We start from the raw sequence: 10,188 nt of genomic DNA, 5'->3' as shown, positions 1-10,188 counted from the left end.
GTTGTTGTATTCCAAAACGACACGTTCTCCTTTTTCTTTTGCGCATTTCCTAATAAATAGAATTACTTCCGATCATTTTAAGTTAAACCCCGTTATCTTAATGACTACGCCGTCTCTCACCCAGTTAACGCACGCACAGCTCCAGCCAGCAAAACCGCCGGCAGCCCACTGCTCCAAATACGCAGATGGCGAGGGAACCAAACAAACTTCTTTTTTTGGTGTGTGGAAGCTGTTTTGGTTTGCTGCATAGCCTTTATATAACCTCCTTCTTGTGCCAGCCCCCTAACCACGAGTTGCTCTAAACACACCTCTTACCCGCAGAACATTGCTGACGGCTGCAGAACGTTGCAACGTTTTTTTTTTTTTTTTTTTTGTCAGAAACGTCCTGATATATATATATATATATATATATATATATATATATATATATATATATATATATAGTTTTTATATTTTAAACCTGTTGCGTATTATAGTATTATTGCATCGTGGTATTCTATGTTCATTTTTGTTTGATTACAAAGCAAGGTAAGTTGTATTCACTCCATGCAGCAACACAGTGTAGAGGAGTTTATTGTTAAAAAAAATGTACTCAAAGGAAAATAGCATTTTTTGTATATATAAAGGCACTTATAGATGATGTTAGGTGTTTTGGTGAACAAATAACTTGTTTTGGTGTTTGTATTGCTATTGTTGGGAATATTTTAACCTCCATTCCGGCATAATGCTATATAAAACATTTTTAAAAACCACGTGTTTCTGGTTATTAGGAGTCATCAGGTATTTTTTCTTCACCTACTAAAAATAACACACACAAATAAACGCGCAACACTGACAATGCACATGTAACGCCCCCGAAGAGATGGGAGCCTCTATCTAGCAGGTACCTTACAAACTAATGTACACACATAGTAAGCACATTTTATTTTTTGGTAGTACAGTTCTGAAAGCCCAAGATAAACTACGTACAGAACAGCAGCCCTTCTTAAATTCTTATAGGTGTTTTTAGGTCAATTGTAATTCCCCAACTCTATCCAGTACAAATAACAACAATGTGTTTACTGTCTATGAGGAGATTGAGTTTCGGTTTACCTTGCTGAGAAATTGCAAACAAGCAAGTTACAGTGAGAAAAATAGGTTATATTGTAGTTTTTACAGAAATCAAGCTGATATTCAGAGGTAATTTTTGGTGCAGAAAAACATTCACATCACACTCTTGGATTTAACTGCCACACCAGCATTGTCCCGCCCCTTAACAACCAATACACACTCCTGATTCGCTGAAACATTACTCCCCTGAACCTTCCAACTCCCACCTCATAGGCTGTCGGTAACTGATAAATGTACTGTAGTCAAAGTAGGTTAGCCACACGCTGCTATTTTGATCAATTTAATATAAACGCTGCGGAGCCAAATTGAAGTAATACGGTACACTATTGTAAAAATAACTTTATTGGAAGCTATCTTATTGTAATACTGCACAGCGAAGGCATGTGTGTTATTGAATTTATATGTGGACCAGGAGGGCCTTTCATATAATATGTTTGCTTAAGTCACCTGGTCACAACAGGTGTGCTGCGAATCACAGGATGTGGATTTAATACCAATGACTTCATCCCAGGCCGGGCGTGGTGGGAAGTTTATATTTCTGCTACAAGTTTGACGTTTTAGATGCGGGGTGGTGTCGCAATTTTTTTCCCAGATTTACACCATTGTGAAAAATATTGCATCAAACTAACAGCAAACCATTTGGATTGGCGTGCGCAGAAAACCACCTGCCGTTTCACCATTGTTTTGTAGAAGTTAGGTATTCACTAACGCATTCTGTGTATTAATTCATAGTGGATTACTGTTAGTAAACAATAGGACACCATAACCCTAAATAATCCACTTTAGCGCTCACAGAATTTTACATTAGAATGGGTGTATATCAGACCACAGCACTGTTGGACCTGTTTTATATAGAATCTCCTGTTGAGTTCAAAGGGGAGTTTCATAAGAAATGCCCAGGATTCTTTTTAGTGTAGGCCCTGTATTTGGGCGCACCAAGACGTAGTTTATGAATATATAATCAGTGAAATATATTTTTACAACTCTACAAGACATCATATAGGTATGTATAAAAGCATATACAATGCAAATAAGGGACATTATGTTAGATGTGTCTTAGCGCACATTTTATTTTCCCAAAAATACAAATCATAAAACACCACATCTATACAGTATAGGCCAGTGCTGTTTAATTTGCTGTAATAATAATAATTAACAATATCTGGGCTCAGACATGTTAGCCTTTTAAGTTTGATTCTAAATCAATGCCACTGCAGGCTATGTAAATGTAATATATAGGATTGTGCTGGTAGGAGAGGTGGCTTATATATTTATTATTTTAAAATAATAATAATAATAATAATAATAATAATAATAATAATAATAATAATAATAAAGAAGACTTGACTTTTTATTTGGCTCCAGACCAGTGCATGCATTTTCTTGCTAAGCTATGATAGATGTTGAGACCTGCTGGTTTAACCTTGCTTCTAGTTTACCAGTATCAGCACTAATCATATGAATGACGCAGCATTACAGGTTGAGCTTGGTTGAGTCCCTCCAGGTATAACTGCCATAAGAAAATGGCAACGTGCCAGATTGCATGGGACTACATGAATGAATATACATAAAACTGAAAACAAAGTGGTCAGCTCGGTCTTATGTATACAATAGATAGCACACAAGCCCATAGTAAACACATCAACGCATCCACAGAGCTCGATACATTTAGCATGTTCATGCATTCTCTTTAAATCCATATTTAATGACATGCACAATTATGCATTTGCTTACCACCATACAGTATTTGAGCACCATTATTATTTTATAATCTTTGTTAAACATTCTAATAATAATAATAATAATAATAATGCATTCAATCTGAAATGCATTGGATCTGCCACTGCTGCTCTGGCACACCATTTTGACCAGATTCCCAGGGCATGTAAAAAATACAGGGAGCACATGATTCAGGCATTGCCTGTGATCACTGTGTGTAAACACAGGTCCAGTTCTGTGTCTTGGCAGAGAGGAGGGAACAGTATGTTTTCATTTAACTTGCTGATGTGCAGCACAAACTTTTACAAGCTCTGAAGCTCTGCATCTGAAATTCTGGAAGCAGTAAACATGTTCTTCGAAGTGCATTTCCTGCACGACGCATAGCCATAACTAACAAATGCAACGTACCACTATAAAACCATCCATTGAGGGCTGACCTGGAAAAACGTGATAACTCACAACTTCATTTTCAACACTGAAATGGCTGCAGCTTATTATGTTTTTGCATCACACCATGATTATAATAAGCAAAATTAAGTGAATATTTGTTTTTATTTTCACTTAAAATAATTGCGCACAGTTAGCATTTTGTTTGTGTTTAGGTACTTTTGAAAATCCACTGCAAGGATCATCCAAATGTAATCCTAATATCAGACAAGAGGCCAGCTTGGTATTACAGAGCAACTTCAACTGATCTGAGGAGTGGCAGAAGAGATCCCAGATACGCAAAGATCTTCTATATCCTCAGCCAAGATATCTGGGTGTCAGCAGCTTTATTTCAATATTTTACTACACTTGGTGCTGTGATCAATTATAATTGATTAACTGACAGTCAAACTGACAATACTAGCCTAGCAAAGTGTAATAAAGCATAGTGAAAGCAGGGTAAGCAATGCAAAGCCCAGAGGTAAGCATATTAAAAGACATGCAAACCTGTGGTAAACTAGGGTAAACTATAGTACATGTGTGGTATAAACATGGGAAAAGCCTGGGAAACCAACATGCATATTCAAGGGGGTATGTGTATTGTATATGCATCTTTACAACAGTTCTCCTTACCAGATGCTGCTTTGTGTGCTGCCATTTATTGCAAAACAACACCTTCCACTAGCAATGTTAAATAACACCAGAGCTCCTGCACAGCAGGTTTATGAGACACAAATATATCCGTCCCATGGAATGCATCGGCCATTAAAGAGAGCAGTCGATAACACAGGCCAGTATATATATATACACAATATTTAATGTACTGAACAGCTTGTGCTTTTACTTTTGAGCGCAAACAACTTGGATAGGCGTTCCTGGAGCGTTTTTAGAACGTCTTGTAACTATGCGCTTCCTTGATATACGTTTGCCAATGCACACATCTTAAAGCAAACATTATGTCGTGTTTTGGCCCCGTGCCCTAACTCACATGATGCAATTTCAAGGTTTGAAGAGAAAGAAGACAAGGCGTTCGAAGAACGAAACGGCAGAATAACGCGTAAAAAACCAAATACTGTATTCAGAGGCTGCATGAACCCCCAGCACATTGCGGTGTATTACAATTATTGAATTAATAATAGTATTGTTTTGGCAGTACAGTACGTACCACATATACTAAACAATCAGTATCTGTGTCCTGTAATTTGATACTGTAGCAAACACGGTGTGTGTGTGTGTCGATATATTGAATATAGTGTTGTGTAAGAAAGTACAAAAAAAAACCCAAAACAAAACCAAGTGTCGGTACCAGCGATGGCAGAACACGGCCACATACATACAAGGGAGGCCCCGCTCCAGGAAGCCGCTACAGTCTACACTAACACAACTAAATTATACAATCCCATACAATAACCCCTTCGCAAAACACTACAACCCCGGTATACTCTTAAAAGCAAATCATTTTACTGTAAGTTTAACTGTTCCTAGTCCAAATCGCTCTCAAACCTAATTTAATGTGTTCCTTATTTTCTCTTACTTGATTTTGCTCTTAACACTAACTTCTTTGTATTTTATAACTGTTGTATAAAATACAGCTGTGTAACGTGACATTTTGTAACAACTGTAAATCGCCTTGAATAAGGGCGTCTAATAAATACATAAATAAATAATATACACAGTGATTATTAGTCACTAGGGATTCTACCCCAACTCCTCCCAACCCTGCCATATCTAGCACAAACTTAATTTTCAAATTAAACACATTTGATCCAAAAACATTATTTACACGTGCGTTCCATTTAAACTATTGCGGGTAACAAAATTATAATAACAAAATTATTATTTATAATTGTCATTTAGAAATGTGAAGCTTTATTAAGCATAACTAGTAGTGCCTGCCCCGCAAAATTGATTTAGAAAATGTATTTTTAAATGTTTCGCACAAGTGCACGTTTGTTCCACTACTTTTCTAAAAGGAAGAAAAACAAACTTAAAGCACCTGTAAACCATTCTATACGTCATTCCTGCAATGAAGGTGTTCCTGGCATTGACATTAAATAAGTTTTTCTCAGAAACAGGTGTTGAGCTGGTTCTGAAGAAAACTGCAAGTCAGAGCAGAAAAAAACATCTGTACACTGTGCCTTGGGCGAATTAAGCTGATGAAACCTCCCCTGGATATAAAGGTGTTCTTCCCCATACTGTAATTGTAAGCTTCACAGAACAGGCCAGCTGAGGGAGCAAGCAATTCTGGCCTTAAATGGGGGGTGCATTCCCATTGATCTTAGTTTTATTGATGCTTTACTGCAGATAGTGGCCTTTATATTCAAGGTGGCTTTACAGTATATTGTGTCAATAGAATGCCCTTAACCATGAAGCCTTAAAAGAGAGATTTCACTGCAGTGACATCTGACTATATCTTGGGACCCACTTGTCTGGTGTGCATGACAATTTGTTTTAATACGCTATTCATGTTGAGGGTGCTGGTCTTCAGGGAATTCTTCCATGACTGCTAGCTTTTCCGGTCTTCACTTTCCATTTATAGCAACATGAGATATATTATTACCAGCTCTCAGAGATCCCCAGCTCTACACAGTGTCTAAATCAACATGAGATATACTATTACCAGCTCTCAGAGACTCCCAGCTCTACACAGTGTCTAAATCAATATGAGATATACTCTTACCAGCTCTCAGAGACCCCCAGCTCTACAGTGTCTAAATCAACATGAGATATACTCTTACCAGCTCTCAGAGACCCCCAGCTCTACAGTGTCTAAATCAACATGAGATATACTCTTACCAGCTCTCAGAGACCCCCAGCTCTACACAGCGTCTAAATCAACATGAGATATACTATTACCAGCTCTCAGAGACCCCCAGCTCTACAGTGTCTAAATCAACATGAGATATACTATTACCAGCTCTCAGAGACCCCCAGCTCTACACAGTGTCTAAATCAACATGAGATATACTATTACCAGCTCTCAGAGACCCCCAGCTCTACACAGTGTCTAAATCAACATGAGATATACTATTACCAGCTCTCAGAGACCCCCAGCTCTATACAGTGTCTAAATCAACATGAGATATACTATTACCAGCTCTCAGAGACCCCCAGCTCTACACAGCGTCTAAATCAACATGAGATATACTATTACCAGCTCTCAGAGACCCCCAGCTCTACAGTGTCTAAATCAACATGAGATATACTATTACCAGCTCTCAGAGACCCCCAGCTCTACACAGTGTCTAAATCAACATGAGATATACTATTACCAGCTCTCAGAGACCCCCAGCTCTACACAGTGTCTAAATCAACATGAGATATACTATTACCAGCTCTCAGAGATCCCCAGCTCTACACAGCGTCTAAATCAACATGAGATATACTATTACCAGCTCTCAGAGACCCCCAGCTCTAGTGTCTAAATCAACATGAGATATACTATTACCAGCTCTCAGAGACCCCCAGCTCTACACAGTGTCTAAATCAACATGAGATATACTATTACCAGCTCTCAGAGACCCCCAGCTCTACACAGTGTCTAAATCAACATGAGATATACTATTACCAGCTCTCAGAGATCCCCAGCTCTACACAGCGTCTAAATCAACATGAGATATACTATTACCAGCTCTCAGAGACCCCCAGCTCTACAGTGTCTAAATCAATGGGCCTGATTTTACAACATTGTGCTGACAATGTATTTCCTGTAAGATTTTATCTTTCCAAACTAATGAACTAAATAAACCAAGTAATATTTGTCATAGTACCTCTAAAAATGTCTTCAGAGGCAAAAATGATCATGTTCGACTCTATCAAAAAGATATGCATAAACCAATTTATAAATGACACATTCTCCTGTACAGAATGGTGGTGTTCTCCTTTCTGGGGGTTATTTATACTCTTGGCAGATTTTTAAAAAACACAATATGGTACAATTGTATATTTCTAATATATCTCTTCAACTAATTCAGAATTAAAAAATATTCTTTTAAATTGTGAAATAATATTTAAGCATGAAAAACCTGTGTGTGTTTCAGCAATACTTTATAATGCTGACACAGAGTTCTTCAGATCCATGTATGATTCTAGAAGATTCTATATTGAGCCACTGGCTTCTCAGAGATTCTAGAAGCTTCCAGAACCCTCTGTAATGATTTCGAAACATGTCTTGAAAGCTCCCTGGGCATGCCATGGTCAATTCCAGCTATAGGTCACAGCAGCAGGCTGCTTGAGACTGGCTTCTGTTCATTTACAGACCAGATCTTCATGTCTTTACATAGTGAAGTTATTATCAATATTCTAAAAAGGCATGGGAGTATGCAGGTTTACTTTAAGTACATGTATGTCAGGTCTTGACTTGTGTATATGTTATTGTTAGATTTTTTCATAAAAATCTACCATGTGCACAAATGATTCATGGTGTAGACAAACGTGTCAAATGCAGAAAAGCACAGCACCATATATATATATATATATATATATATATATATATATATATATATATATATATAGATAGATAGATAGATAGATATAGATAGATATATATATATATATATATACACACACACACACATACAGAGAGAGAGAGAGAGAGAGAGAGAGAGAGAGAATAGCCATGGGTACAATCCCATTAACGTTGTCACTCAACTGGATTGTGTGTCCAGTCTAGAACTTGTTTTGTCACGTAGGGCTATTCTGTACTGCGGGTAACTCTTTAGACTTGAATCATAATTGGATTTCTTATGATCCCTGGCTAAATACAGAAAGTAGACAAGAAACTCGGACACAATGTACCACTACTGTATAAGGATCTCCGCATTCATTGTATGCCTTCTGAAACACACACACACACACACACACACACACACACACACAGCCCCTTTCTCTATACTGGAATGCGAGGGAATGAAATGTTCTGTTCAGACGCCGCACTCCAGCGCGCTGCGCACGTCTCCCTCGCCTAGGAGCTGATCTGTGATACAGTGGAATCACGTGGTCTGCAACTACATACAATAGCTGGCAACAGAAACGGATGCGGCTGTACACCGAGCGAATGCAATTTAACAGCAGCATTGCGCCAGCATCCGTCTGCATGACTAACTATCACTGTCAACTTTTACAAACCGAGGCTAGGCCTTAGTCACAGTCAGTGTCACAGTTTCGGTATAGTGCTGGTCATCACGACACGTTGCACCGAGAAAGCATTTTGGGTGATGAAAACATTCTGTACTGACTGCAATCAAACCCAAGCGCATAATTTAAAGCTCAGCGGTGCATACCAGTACAGCTACAAAACTGAAATCGGTGCATATCCAATAACGCAGGAAAAACACCAGGAATGGTTATTCAATTCATCTTGATTTGACCCCCTTTCCCCGTGTAAAAATAAATACTGTAGCCAAAAAAGAGTCTCAATACAGCTGGGCAATGTCCCGCCTTCTTGACTTGTAGCTCGCATTGATTCGTTCTGAATACTTTAAACCCGCCCAAATACTGAGTGGCAGCACATTCCGACATTTCAATTGGAAGACTGTGACATGCTTGTGAGATGTGAAAGATGTTCTTGCTCGCGAGATTTAAAAGCTGTATTACAGTATTTTAATTTACACGCTTGTGGAATTTAAAACATGATTGCAAATAGATTGTACTTTTGCACAGTAAGCGTTCGGTTTCTATTGAATTGCATGGATCGTTTAATACAGTTGTATACAAAGGCGTTGCTACTTGTGCGGTGTATCAAAGCGATACAATCTCCTCCAGTCACCACTTTGTAAAGATATCTCACAGCGAGATCTGACGGGCCGCTGAGACGCGTCACAAACCATCCCTGCTTTCATCTCCCGGCTCTGACTGTGGGGCGGTGCTGTAGCCTGCTGGAGGTGGTCGATCCAGCGCTGAAAAAACATGTTTAAAACGGAAATTGCCACAACTGGCGACAGTGCATACATTTACAGACAACGACCAGTCCTCTAAAAGCGCAAACATTGCATTGCTTCTTTTTAAAACGATCAAGCTACTTCAATACTTGTCTATACATACACAAATGAATAAACACATAAATAAACGAGTCTGTAGTCATCTTGGGGGTTTCTCGTTACTTGAGCAAATTCTCCTGCAGGTAACAACAAATAAATAAAAACAATGCAGCTGCCAGCATTTTGATATCCGTGTTGATGAACGAGGAATAATTCTATTTATTGGCCTAAAGTGTAAAGAAATGTCATGTTTTGAGTGTTACAGCCCTATTACCTTTATAAGAATACAAATATATTAAACAGCCGTCATGCATGGTCCCATCCTACTAAATTGGATCGTCAGCGCCCCCTGCTGGCGCGTTGTGCTGCAACCTGTAGAAACTGCAGTCTCTCTCTCTCTCTATATGTATATATTATTACTAACAGATGCTGATAATTATCTTCAAGGCTAAGTCATCCACGTATACAGCAGTAGTCCCCTCAATGCTTTATTTGGTTGATAGAGACACTTTCCAGTTATAACTGCTTTGCACTTTCTGTTCCAAAGTGCAGAAAAGTTTTAAACACCATCGAAATTATATTGAAGCTAATTAAAAGGTAAGACTTGAATTAAAAAAAAAATCTTTATTTTAGATTCACACTTAATGTACAGCTGCAACTAACCTTATTAAAGGAACATGTTATTAATAATATAAATCGCATGTCGCACCAGGCTCTGACGCAATACAGCACACATTGCCACCGAGGCACAACTATCGGGTACAATGGCGCCATCTAGTGGAGAAAGTGAAACATAACAGCCAAGGTCAGTAACATGATTCTGTTGAGGCTGAAGATTCCGGGAACAGTGGGGAATTTCCAGTGCCTAATGCCAGTTAAACACTACCAGCGACCCATAACTCACAGCACGGCTTTAGATCACAGCTACGAAATATGACAATAGAGATCGGTTTGA

The sequence above is a fragment of the Polyodon spathula genome, chromosome 27, assembly GCF_017654505.1.
Source record: "Polyodon spathula isolate WHYD16114869_AA chromosome 27, ASM1765450v1, whole genome shotgun sequence".
Classification (NCBI taxonomy): Eukaryota; Metazoa; Chordata; class Actinopteri; order Acipenseriformes; family Polyodontidae; genus Polyodon; species Polyodon spathula.
This window is presented reverse-complemented; position numbering follows the sequence as displayed.